This window comes from Miniopterus schreibersii (assembly GCF_964146895.1).
Source record: "Miniopterus schreibersii genome assembly, chromosome: 12".
In the NCBI taxonomy this organism is placed as follows: Eukaryota; Metazoa; Chordata; class Mammalia; order Chiroptera; family Miniopteridae; genus Miniopterus; species Miniopterus schreibersii.
In genome coordinates this window covers 32,318,361-32,332,436 of record NC_138112.1, presented here as the reverse complement: position 1 = coordinate 32,332,436, position 14,076 = coordinate 32,318,361, and the positions used below count along the sequence as shown (strand labels likewise).

General features: G+C 35.3%; 1 protein-coding gene and 1 pseudogene across 5 annotated transcripts in view; one reads left to right on the top strand and one right to left on the bottom strand.

Moving 5' to 3' along the window:
- Positions 1 to 14,076, bottom strand: part of NARS2 (asparaginyl-tRNA synthetase 2, mitochondrial) — a 101,737-nt gene that overhangs the window by 44,408 nt on the left and 43,253 nt on the right. The gene's annotated exons all lie outside the window — the stretch shown is intronic.
- Positions 8,524 to 9,496, top strand: LOC308564858 (small ribosomal subunit protein eS1-like; annotated as a pseudogene). The gene is made up of 2 exons: positions 8,524 to 8,583; positions 8,811 to 9,496. The product of its transcript is annotated as a small ribosomal subunit protein eS1-like (transcript).

Below are 14,076 nucleotides of genomic sequence, written 5' to 3'. Positions count from 1 at the left end.
GTAACAAACAGATTCCACCCCCACCCTCACTTCTCCTAAAAAAGTAATTAAAACCACCAGAGCAAAATAGATTTGGATAAGATTAGACAGTAACCGAAAGAAATAACATCAGTTTTGCTTTTTGCAGCTCCAATTACTGTCCATATTGGTCAAATTACTAAGGATTAATTTGATGTCTCACTATAGTAACCTGCATTTGCTTTTAGACAATGCCAACAGGCATTGTATTTCAGCAAAATGAGTTCTATTTGTATCACTACTCAAAGGATTATTTCGGAATTTTAAAAAACCTCACATCAAACCTACTTATTTCAAAGACATTCAATCCTTGAGATCTTTTGTTTGCTTAGCCAGACCTCAGCAAGTTAGATAAAAGAAGGGTGAGGCTATTCTCCCATACACTTAAGGGGGGGGGGGCAGGTTAATCATTTTCCTCACAAGGAATACAATGCTGGAACTGGGTAGAGAACCCAATGTTTAGACCTCTAAGGTAGTAAGCATATACTGCAGAGTTAGAGACATTAGACATTACATTAGACAGAGACAATAAATCACCATGCAAACAATGCATTACCTAACTAGCAATTAAAAAAAAAAGCAAATTAATATCGCTCAAGCTAGTAAAAATGAAGTTCAAATAGTGAATTAAGCACAGATATTTATATTCACTCCTTTCTGAGACAATCTTAAAATAATAATGAAAAAATTAAAAGGAAAAAACAGGAAAGGGGCCTTTAGGGGACAATAGATCTCAACAAATCTTTGGATGATAGAAAACAGATGGGTGAATGATGACCAATGTTCTGAAGCCTGGAAGTCACTATTTGAAATGGGGAGTATGCTGTAGCAGAAAGGAGGTGACCTGCACATGGAATCTTGGTGAGGCTGGGGATGGGGGACATGGGGATTCATCGAGCATTTGCATAAGGAACCGTCAACCCTCACCTCGCTCCTGCTAGAGTGGCTGGAAGTCAGGAACGAGGGGGTCTGCCTCTAAAGCAGTGGTCCTCAGCAGCAGCATCACCAGGTGGGTTTGCTATGACAGACTGCTGGGACCCACTCTCACTGTTTCTGATTTCAGTAGTGCTTGATGGGGTTGGGAGGAGAGAGGAATGGGAAGTGACTGCTAATGGGTAAGGGATTTCTTTTTGAAGTGGTCACATATAAAATTAGACAGTGGTGATAGCTGCACAACTTTGTGACTATAGTAAATACTACTGAATTGTACATTTTTAAGGAGTGAATTTTACGGTATGTGAGTTATAGCTCAGTAAAGTTCTTAAAAATCCACCATCAAATTGTGTCTCCCCTTTGTCTTCCCTACGCTAACCATATTCAGTTTCTTTACCCATTTCTTTTGGCCATGATGTCTAGATCCTTCTTATCCTGGCTGTTGTTCTAAAGTCAGACAGGATACAAACTCACAATCGTTTCATATAAAGTCTAATAAAAGATTCTAAGTATTTAGAAGCAGATAAAGTAACAGGATAGAGAAACTAGAGAGTTTTTTAGCTTTTGATAATTTGGCTAAATATAATTCATTCAAGGATAACATATCAAACATAACATAAAAGTACCAAAAGGCATTCCACAGTCAAATATAGATAACATACGGGGGTAACTAAAAGATTATGCCCCGTCAAATGCTCTATAATAATGGGGAGAAAAAGAACTAACTGGGTTTCTGTTGTTCCAAGAATAGAAAAGCAACAGAATCCAAACCAGATATAACAGCCAGTGGTCATTAAATATGAATGACATTTTAAAATGCACTCTCATATAATCATTCTACTGATAAGGTTACCTCTAAATTCAATTCAACCTAGAGAAGGTGAAATCCCCTTGCCATATGCTCTTCTTGCCCTCAGGACAGTCTTTTTTATAATAGCTAACACATTTCTAATTTCTTATTTAATGCCTGTTTTGCTCATTAGAGTCATGAAGGTTGGGGCCTTATCGGTCTTGTTCATCTCTGTGTCCCAGTACCTAACCTAGTGTTTGGTACACAGGTGGCTCTCAACAAATACTCAATTGAATTGAGATTGACTTTTGAGCTCTGAATCAGTCATGTGGCAGTAACTGAAACTAAGAAGACAAAGAGGAACAAGATACAGTTTGAGGAATTTACAGGCTAATGGGAAGATAAGCAAAAAAACCCCCCAGATAACTTCAGTATGTTTTTTAAAATGTTTTTATTGATTATTATTTTTTTTTTAGAGAGAGAGGAAGAGAGAGGGAGAGAGACAGAAACATTGATGAGCGAGAAAACCTCTATCGGCTGCCTCCTGCACGCCCCCTACTGGGGATCAAGCCCACAACCTGGGCATGTGTCCTGACCCGGAATTGAACTGCTGACCTCTTGGTTCATGAGTCGATGCTCAACCACTGAGCAACACCAGCCAGGCAATTTCAATATTTTTAAAAAACAGAATTGATAGAAACCTATTTCCAACAGGTATTTAAGGAACAGAGTTACAAAATTAAATAAAAGTCCTTAAATTAAAAAGCTGAGAATCTAAGCTATAGAGAAAAAAAATCAATGATTCCAAAGTTACGAAATATTTAAGAATAAAATAACCTGGACATATAGAAGAACATTTAACAAGAAAGATGTGTTGTTAGTGGCATGGATTCTGGTGAGATCATTTTTAAGCTGAGTTAAGAATGATGGGCAGGGGTCAGCTAGACAAAGGCACGGGGACAGCCATTCCAGGTAGAAAACAGCACAGGCAAAGGAGCACCATGTGAAGCAGGGTGACGTGACAGCACTGCCAGCAGTTCAGGTAGCCGATGCAGGGCAGAGGACTGGGTGACAGATGGAACGCAAAGGGCATGAAAAGAAGCTGGAACGACACCCACACGGGTTCTGACAAAGGGTACCAGGGCATTTCCTAGACAGGGAATTCAGAAGGGGTATGAACAGACTTAGGGAATAAGATGATGAATTTAGTTTTGAACATGTTGAGGTGGTTACACAACAGCCAATGGAAAAGACAACTGGCACTTTAGTGCACAGGTGGGCGCTGAGCAGAGGTTCCCTGATGGCGACATGGACTTCACCGTAGCATTCTTTACCGTCACCTGTTCGTCAGGTTCTTTAAGCCAGTATTTCCACACCAATAACTTAATTCTTCAGTAAGAACTGTAATTCTTTAACTTCACCACTTTTTCCATTATCACCCTCTACTCCTATCTCCTTACTTTGCTCCTTTCCAAAGCAGAGATTCCTTGATCTATCATTATAACCTTTTGTACCTACCTACTTCCAGCAAATTCACTTGGCAATTCCCAACCCTTGGTTAATCCAAATATTCACATCCTCTGTATGGTATACCCAAGTATGCTAAATATTCCTACTAAAAAGCGTCTGCACTTGCTGCTCAATTTGCCTGAAATGTTTGTCTCCTGGCTATATGACATAAGTAATGAAAATGGTAAGGTGATAATGAATAAAGTTCCTGAGTCATGCCAAGCAGTCTGTTAATTAGTATTTCTATCTGAATAGGGTTAAATTTTAACTAAAAGAAGAAATCTCTGTGTTTTAAGGTCCCACCTTCAAGAGGATAGCATAAAGAATCATCATTATTCACACACATTCCAGAAACAATAAGGGAATTAAAGTTTCATGGTGATATATCATTTCCATGAAATAGACGCAGGGGTGGGGAACGTCTGGCCTTCGAAATCATTTGGTCTGGCCCTGCCAAAGCAACCACAGGCAGGACTCAAAATTCAATAAATCTAGGAGCTTTTTTCATAGCTAATTTTTAAGTTGATAATTTTGTATGGCTCGAGAATGATGTTATAAATATCCAAATGGCCCTTGGCAGAAAAAAGGTTCCCCACCCCTGAAATAGAGTAAAAGGAATGATTAACAAATACTTAACTCCTGTTGTGGGTTCAAATTTATAACAGAAAGAGTAAAGAAAAATTTTAGAAAAATGAGAATTTGTGCTTTACAAATTCAATTTAATGATACTGAATATCTATTGTTAGTAGATATAGCTATTTAGAATATTTATTATCTATAAGATAGACATATATAAAAAGAACTACAAACTGGCTCACTGTAAAAACAAGAGCGTATTTTTCATCTAGGACATGAAATAGATAAGTACTATAAGAGAACAGAAAAAGAGAAAAATAATTTCTATTGGGAGGGAAAAACAGGAGGGAATCAAGGAGCAGGTAATACTTCAGCTGAGCCTTGAGGAATGAGTTATGAAAAAGGAGCCTAATGCTATAGTGAGGAACATTAGAAACAGAGGTACATGAAAATTCATGTGGCATGAATAAAATAGCCACAATAAAAAAAGATCTTGAAAATCAATGAGTATAAATTAACAGAGTTTAGATAAGCATCTAAATATCAAGTGGTTGAAGAATGAAAAAGTCATATGGGATAGGAGGAACAGTTTTACACCCAGTTTCACACTCAGTTTGACTCAGCTCACATGTTGACATTCTGACCACGGCCACTGAACAGGATGAGGGCATCCTGAATATGAGTGTTGCGTGGCCTCTGAGCTTAGCATTTGAACTGATGAGATAACCCAAGGGGATGAGTTCATGATTGCTCACATCAATCACAAAAACCAGTTAATCAAACTGGAATGAAATCAGCTCAAAGCCCAGACTGATTTTCCCCACAAATGGAAATACGTGTAGCTAATTTTCTCATTATAAAATTAATAAACACTAGGTTTTCAAATCTGAAAAAAGACAAGTTTAAGAAAGAAAATAAAAATCAGTAGAGCTAGCATTGCTTATGAGTTGAATATTGGTGATTTTTCCAGACTTTTTCCTATTCATACATACACACACATTGTAAAAAACTGAAATTACATTCTACTTTCTGTTTCACAACCACTTTTTTGTTTCTTTTAACAACATGATGTAAAGTTTTATCATCAGTTTCAATGGCTGTACAGTAACTCATTGTTTGGTGGAATCATAATTAATTCTCAGTTTACTACCAGGGTCCATATGTCCAGTTTTAATTTTTGAGTTTCTCTGTTAAGCAGTTTAAAATATTTCTAAAAATTAGTATCTCATGACTTTTATACTTCCTTAGAGATTCTATTAGTTTCCTTAGGCAGCCATAACAAATTACCACAAACGGGGGCGCTTAAAAACAACAGAAATGTATTCTCTGGCAGCTATGGAGGCTCGGAGTCTAAAATCAAGGTGTTGGCAGGGCCGTGCTCCCTCTGAAGGTTCTAGGGAAGAATCCTTCCTTGCCTCTTCCTAGTTTCTGGTAGCTCCCGCCAATTCTCGGTATTCCTCGGCATCACTCCAATCTCTGCCTGTCTTCACATGGCTTCTTCCCTCTGTGTGTATCTCCTCTATGTCTTGTATCCAAATCTCCCTCTCCTTTCTCTTATAAAGATACTAGACATTGGATTTAGGGACTACCCTCATCAAGCATTTTAATTTGATCACATCTGTAAAAGACCTTATTTTGAAATAAGGTTGCATTCACAGGACTTGTCTCTTTTGAGGACAAAACAAGCCATTACAGAAGTCAGCCAAAAGAGATAGAAAAACATTTTTTCTAATAGAATAATACTCACTGAATCCTTTCATGAATCTAAGATACATATGGGATTTTCGAGATTTTTTTCTGTATACTCTAACATTTTGCTATTTCAATATCCTACAAATTATTTTATCAATTACTCCTAATTAGGTTAAAAAAATAAAATATTATAAAAATAGATGATGGACGCCTAAGATAAACAATGGATAAGAAGAAGATGCACAGTGACATAAATCATTACCATTGTATCACCTCTGGTTTTCTCACTGCGGCACAAAAAGTATTGTGTCATTTTTCCAGAAGGTATGAGAAAAGCCCGGAGACAGCATTGTTGTAATCTCTTTTGTAGTTTTCAGAGAGCACAGTTGAGTATCAAACCTTTTACTTTTCACTCATAATGACAAAAAGAAGAAAAATTGTAAAGATGCTTCATACACAAACAAGGAAATTAATGCAAAGAGACAGTAACAATCTCTAATGATGATGGTAAAATTGGTTATATAAGTGAAATCTCAGACTATGAGCCTTCAGATAACAATACCCTAAACAAATTTTCTCCAACTCAAGAACTGATAAGTGAATAATACATTTCTAAGGGTAAAAAGGAAATAAGGCATTTTCACCCAATGAGTCATTCCACACTTAAGACTTCATTATGCAGTAATTTGGAACAAGAACTTGGACCACCGTTTATGATATTTGTGCTTCAAAATTTACTTGATACAGTTAATAAGTGGACAAATGCTGAAGAAAAGTGTGTTATATAAAGGTCTTTGGAAGGAAATGTAGAAATAAAAAAATTTATTGATTGATCATTCTGGTTGGTGTCTATGAATTTAAAAATAAAAATGTTTTGAAATTATGGAGCAAAAAAGATGGCCACTTTCTCTTCAACAAAATTATGAGTTGTCAAAAGTATTACTTTTTGATGATGTGAACAGAGGAACAAGAAGTAGTAATAAAGTAGAATCTGTTAGAGACCTATTTGAGATCCAGAATCTATATTTCAAGTATTGATACATTCCAGGTTCATGCATGGCAGCTGATACCAAGTTAGCTACATTCAAAGGGCTCTATTTGGGGTATTTTGAAAAACCAGAAAAGTGAGAGTAGTAATTTGGGATTGCTACCATCATGAAGAAAATGAAAAGATAATCCACAGAATGGGAAAAAATATCATATATCTGATAAGGGACTTGTATCCAGAATATGTAAAGAACTCTCACAACAAGATAATAAAAAGACAAGTGGCCTAACTTAAAAAATGAACCAAGGATATAAATAAACGTTTCTCCAAATAAGATATCCAAATGGCCAAGAGGCACATGAAAAGATTCTCAACATTATTAGTCATTAGGAAAATGTGGACCAAAACCATATGAGATGCTACTTTATAATCACTAAAATGGCACAATAAAAAAGACATATAACAGTAACTTTTGGCAAGGATATGGAGAAATTGAAACCTTTATATATTGCTAGTGGGACTGTAAAATGGTGCAGCCACTGTGGAAAAGATCTTAGCAATTCCTCACTCACCATGTGACCACCAATTCCACTCCTAAGTACCTACCCAAGAGAAATGAAAACATGCTCACGCAAATACTTGTACTCAGATGTTCATAGTAACATTATTCGTAATAGCCCCAAAGTAGAAACAAGACAAATATTCATTCCCTGAGTGGGAAAACAAATGTGGTATACTCATAGTGGAATGTTATTTGGCAATAAAAAGGAAGGAAGTATTGATACTTGCTACAACATGGAAGATAATATGCAAAGTGAAATAAACTAGCCAAAAAACACAATACAGGGGTGGGCAGAAGTAGGTCTACAATTGAAATATAAATAAATAATACAATAATAAATAGTAATACAAGAATAAATTTTTTGTGTACTCACAGCTGTAAACTTACTTTTGCCAATCCCTGTATATTCCATGATTCCATTTACATGAAATATCCAGGATGGGCAAATCCATGGAAACACAAAGTAGATGATCAATGGTTACCTAGGGTGGGAGGGATGACGGGTAGTGACTGCTAATGGCAAAAAGTTTCTTTTTGGGTGATAAAGATAACTAATATAATAATAATATAATATAATATAATATAATATAATATAATATAATATAATATAATATAATATAATATAATATAATATAATATAATAATAATTCTTAGATTATTAGAGACCCATTGTTCACTTTAAATTGGTGTATTTTATGGTAAGCAAATCCTCTCTCAATAAAGCAGTTTTTAAAATTTAGAGTCTGCTATGCTTAAATTCTTATTAAAATGTGAATAAAGTTGGTTTTCATTATCCCTTTATTTTACTTCTGTAAATTATCCATAAGATGGCTTAAAAATATTTATTAAGGATAAGGTCTACTACCGCAGGCGCTAAATGGTGATGACTATTTGCTAGTTGTGCTGAAAGCTAACCAATCTCCTTAAATACACGTTTAGGTTGTTAGTAATTTTTCACTAGTATAAATAAAGTTGCTTTCAACATTTTTGTTTACAGAGTTGTAAGAACATTTCCTTAAGAAAAATTCCTAGATATGAAATTCTTGGTGAAAAGGTATTCCTCTAGAGAGGCCGTGCCTATTTATATTTCCAACAGCAATATTCAAGAGGAAGCATCAGTTTTATCCTGAAATATGCTTGACTTCAGAGCTTAGGGGAAAAAATCCCTAATAAGGAAAAAATACCTGTTAACAAAATACCAAAATAAACAAAAGAAAACCAACACAACAAAAAAGATAATAATAAATACTTTAAAATACATTAGGCTGAGCCTTGCTCCAATTCTGGCTTTAACTGAAAAGAAATGGAAAATTTTATTACATGACATTTCTTAATTGTAGGTTTTGCAATTTAGAACATTTTGAATTCTCTCAGAAATTATATTTATAGGCAGAATGTAATGAAAACACTTATTTAAAAAACGTATTATAGTTTTTTGGCTCTTTGAACAGCACCATGGTGATCGGCAAGAACAAGCGCCTTACAAAAGGTGGCAAAAAGGGAGCCAAGAAAAAAGAGGTTGAACCATTTTTTAAAAATTTTTATTTTTTGGTTAACCCTCACCTGAGGATATTTCTTCCCATTGATTTTTAGAGAAAGTGGGAGGAAGAGGAAGGGGAGAGAGAAAGGGGGGGAGGGGGAGAGAATCAATGTGAAAGAGACACACTGATTGGTTGCCTCCCGTATGCACCCCAACCAGGGTGGGGATGGAACCTGCAACCCAGGTACATGCCCTTGACCAGGAACTGAACCCATTTTCTCATAAAGATTGATATGATGTGAAAGCACCAGCTATGTTCAATATAAGAAATATTGGAAAAACACTAGTTATGAGAAGTCAAGGAACCAAAATTGCGTCTAGTGGTCGTATTTTTGAAGTGAGTGTAGCTGATCTACAGAATGATGAAGTTGTATTTGAAAAATTCAAGCTAATTACTGAGGATGTTTGGGGCAAAAACTGCCTGACTGATTTCCATGGCATGGATCTTACCTGTGACAAAATGTGCTCTCCATGGTCAGAAAATGGCCCACCCACGACTGAAGCTCATGTTGATGTCAAGAATACTGATGGCTATTTGCTTCATCTATTCTGTGTTGGTTTTACTAAAAAATGCAGCAAGCAGATCTGGAAGACCTTTTATGCTCAGAATCAACAGGTCCACCAAATCCGGAGGAAGATGATGGAAATCATGAACTGAGAGGTGCAGACAAATGATGTAAAAAGAAATGGTCAATAAATTAATTCCAGGTGGCAATGGAAAAGACAAAGAAAAGGCTTGTCAATCTATTTATTTGCTCCATGAACTAGGAAAACTCATAGAGCTTCATGGTGAAGGTAGCAGTTCTGGAAAAGCTACTGGGGATGAGACAGGTGCTAAAGTTGAACGAGCTGGTGGATATGAGCCCCCCAGTCCAAGAATCTGTTTAAAATTCAGACTTCTAATGGTGACAGGAAATCCTATTTGTGATTTAAAAAATAAAAATAAAAAAAATCATATTATAGCTCTGTCTGCTGAGAAAGCTTGGGAACAATAATCCCCCAGTAGCAGCAAGACATTCAGCGACTAAATCTTGGGTTTCTAAATACCATTTTCTCATAAAAGGATCCAGGGCTCTTTGGAGAAATGGCTGATTCTAGGGCTAGGGTAGGGAAAATTTAAAAATAAGCCTTGGATATTGCTAAAATTTGAAGCAACCAAGATGTCCATCAGTAGGTGAATGGATAAGTAACTAGTATATCCAGGTAATGAAATATTATTCAGTATTAAAAAGATATGAGATATCAAGCCATGAAAAGACATGGAGGAATCTTAAATGCATATTACTAAGTGAAAGAAGCCAACCTGAAAAGGATTTATATTGTATGAGTCCAACCACATGACACTCTGGAAAAGGCAAAACTTTGGAGACAGTAAAAAGATCAGTGGCTGTTGGGGTGAAGAGGGAGGAAGGACGAAGAGGTGCAGAGTGTTTTCAGAGCAGTGGAACTATTCTGTATGACACTATAATGATGGATCCGTGTCATTACACATCTGCCAGACCTATAGGACATACAATACCAAGAGTGAACCCTGATGTAAACTACGGACTCTGAGTGATGATGTGTCAGTGTAGGTCCATCAATCATGAAAACAGTAAACAAATAAATCTGAGGCATCTTCCAGCACCAGAGAATAAGGAAGAACTCAAAAAACAAAAGGACAGAGGCGTGTCAGAGGGGTACAGGAGTCAACCTGAGTTTCCAACAGCTGAAACAAAACAGCAACAAAATAAGTAACACAGACCTGAAGTATAACCCAAACTATAAGATCAATGTATAGGAATCCATCCTCATATAAATAAATATACAAGGGTTGGGGGGGAATGGGGGACAGCTGTAATACTCTCAACGAGAAAATAAATTTTAAAAATATACATACAAGGGTGAAGAGACAACAAATCTTCCATACTGAAGAATTCTAAATACTCCCACCCTGAGGAGGTGGTGTTTAATTCCATCTCCCACTTCTTAGCCTTCATTTCCACCTCTAGTGAGGATGGGCTAGACTTAGTGACTCACATCCAAAGAACAGAGTACAGAAAGGGACAAACAGTACATTTTCAGTGGAGAGATTTGGCAAGCACCGCCTTATCCAAATAATGAAAATTAATATCACCATATGGATATCACATATCCCGATATGATGTGATGAGAAGAGCACTTTGCCTCTGTGGTATTCTCCCAAATCCACATAACTCCAGTCTAATCATGAGAAAAAATCAGACAAACCCAGACTGGGATGTATGTGCAAGTAATGAAAAACAAAGAAAAGACTAAGAAACTGTTATAAACTAGGAGTGGGTAAACATGACAATTAAATGTAGCGTGGGACCCTGAATTAGGTCTTGGAAACAAAAAAAGGCATTGATGGGAAACTGGTGAAATCCAGATTAGTAACAGCAATGTACTAACACTGGGCTCTCAGTTTTGACAAATGTACCATGGTAATGTAAGATGTTACCAATGGGGGAAATTGGGTGAGAGGTATAAAAAAAAGTCTGCGCTATCTTTGCAACTTTCCTATATTTAAAAATTATTCAAAAATAGAAATTCTGTTTTAAAACAACAACAAAATTAACCTTTAAAATGGAGCCATAAACCCACTAAACTGACATAGATATCCTTTCGGAAAATGTTAACCTTCTAAATTTAACTACTATGTACTCCATTTTAAAAGTCTGTAAAATAAAATTTAAGAGAAACAAACCTGAGGGAAAGAAAACTAACAATTTCTATTGGAGACTAAATCATGCATTAATCTGAGACATGATGTACTGTATATTAATAGTCCTAGAACTATGCATATTAAACCAGGAACATTTGACTGACATTATTAGAAGTACTCCATAACACATTAAAAAAATACAAAACCTCATATTCTGCCAATTTAATTTTCTGTCAAGTTTCACTGTACACTGTGTTCTGTGGTTGACTGCACTTTACTGGGAAAGAGGGAACATATTTAATCTACTAGTGATATTATAATAGAGAAACCAGTGTTTTGTAAATTTACACCTTTCACGTATTATGACACTTCAGAGGGTAAGATACTTTGCCTCTAACTTTATAGATAAAACAAATGAATACTGAAAGGCTGTTAAGAAAGGTTATCCAAAACTTGGATATAAGGCCAAAAGGTAGACAGCATGGGACACAGATCCACTTAGAGGTTATTTAATTACTTAGGGGAAGACACTCTGCTCAATTATTCTACTTACTATTGAACTGAATATCCCAGATAAACTAAAGTTACAAGTTAATGTATAGATCTTGTCCAGAAGAGGTGTAAATCATTTGTCAGGTAGAAGACAAAATTCTAAAGGTCAGGGTTTATCAGTCTGTGGGATATTAATCAGTTTGTAACTAACCTAGCAACCTTATCAAAAATTTCTTTATTTAATTACCTATGAATACACAGCTCCTCAGATGCTCTTTGTACGTGAGACTTAAAACCACACAACAACTAGAAGAAAGCATAGGCAGTAATTTCTCTGACATCACTCTTAGCAATAACTTTTTGGATATGTCTTCTTGAGCAGGGAAAACAAAAGAAAAAAAACAACAAATGGGACTACGTCAAACTAAAAAGTTTCTGCACAGTGAAGGAAACCATCAACAAAACGAAAATACATCCTATCAAATGGGAGAAGATATTTGCCAATGATACATCTGATGAGGAGTTAATATGCAAAATATATTAAGAACTCATACAGCTTAACACTAAAAAAACCCCAACAACAAAACAAAAAACCAAAAACCAAACAATCTGATTAAAAAATGGGCAGAGGACCCGAATATACCTATCTCCAAAGAGAACATACAGATGGCCAACAGACATATGAAAAGATGCTCACTAGTTATTAGGAAACGCAAACTCGAACCACATGAGATATCACCTCACACCTGTCAGAATGGCTATCATCAATAAATCAGCAAACAATTGTTGGAAAGGGAACCCTCATTCACTGTTGGTGGGATTGTAAATTAGTGTTTTCCACTATGGAAAACAGTATGGAGATTCCTCAAAAAATTAAAAACAGACCTACCATACGACCTAGCAATTCCACTTATGGATACTTATCCAAAGACAACAAAAACACTAATTTGAAAATGTATTTGCACCCCTATGCTCATTGCAGCATTACTAGTAATAGCCAAGATATGGAAACAACGTAGCTATCCATCAATAGATGAATGGATAAATAAGAGGTGATATATATATAATACACACAATGAAATAGTACTCAGCAATAAAAAACAAAGAATGAAATCTTGTCACTTATGACAACATGGATAGACCTAGAGGGTATTATGCTAAGTGAAATAAATCAAACAGAGAAAGGCAAATACCGTATGATTTAAGTTATATATGGAATCTAAAAAAACCCAAAACATTTAAATAAACAAAACAAAGACAGACTCATAGATGTTCTCTATATTTTGGTTGATGGTTGCTAAAACGGAGAGGGGTAATAAAATAAAAATAAAATTTAAAAAAATTAAAATAAAAAACACTTTGACAGGCATAAGTTACTTTACATGACATGCCTCACAAGGCCTTTCACATATACAGCTTTGTAGATCCTACAATCTCACGGCCATTATGATGACAGTGTTTCTGTACAGTATTCTAATGTAACTGTCAATTACCTTGTTATCAGAATTGTCAAATAACATGTTTCTACCTCAAAGATAAATCAGAAAAGAATCTAAGTATATATTATTTTCAAGATCATCTTTATTCCACCATTGACTTTGCATCCTCACAGTAAAGTATGTAAAAAAATACACATGAACACTATTCTATTATACTTCCCCTGAGTTTTCCCACCTGTACACTTTAAGAACAATGGAAAACACATAAAGATTCCCTTGTTTTCACTGGAGCTATTTCTTCAACAGATTTTTAAGTCTCAATCTCTATATGAGAAAACAATGATATATAAAAGAGACTCAGTACTTGTTGAATCAGCATTAAGAAATTACCCACAGAATTACAGAATATAAGATTTAGGCAGGACTTTAAAAATCTTCCTGTCCAATCCCGTTTTTTAAAAAAAGGAAAGTCGGGCTGAAAGGAGTACAGTGACTTCCCACAGATTTGAGAACCGCTAAAATTAATTAGATCTACATTCTAAGACTTTCTAATTTGTCACATGTCTCTCATAATGGCTTTGTAGGTTAACTTTTTTTATGTAGACCAATTATTCAAGATATTTTTCTTCTATTTATTTCAAGTATCTTTCTTTCCTTAATGAAATGGGCTAATTCCTGGTTCAGGTGTGAATTTTAACTTTATTTTCATAATATGATTAATTATATTCAAATTTTCATTATAAAAAAATTAAGTAAAATTTTAAACAATCACAACTTCATATTTCTAGTGTTACATTTTTGCTACTAAAAACAAAAGCCTCGATTCATGTGATTTTTCTTTTTTTAGTAAGAAACTTGGAAATTGTCACATC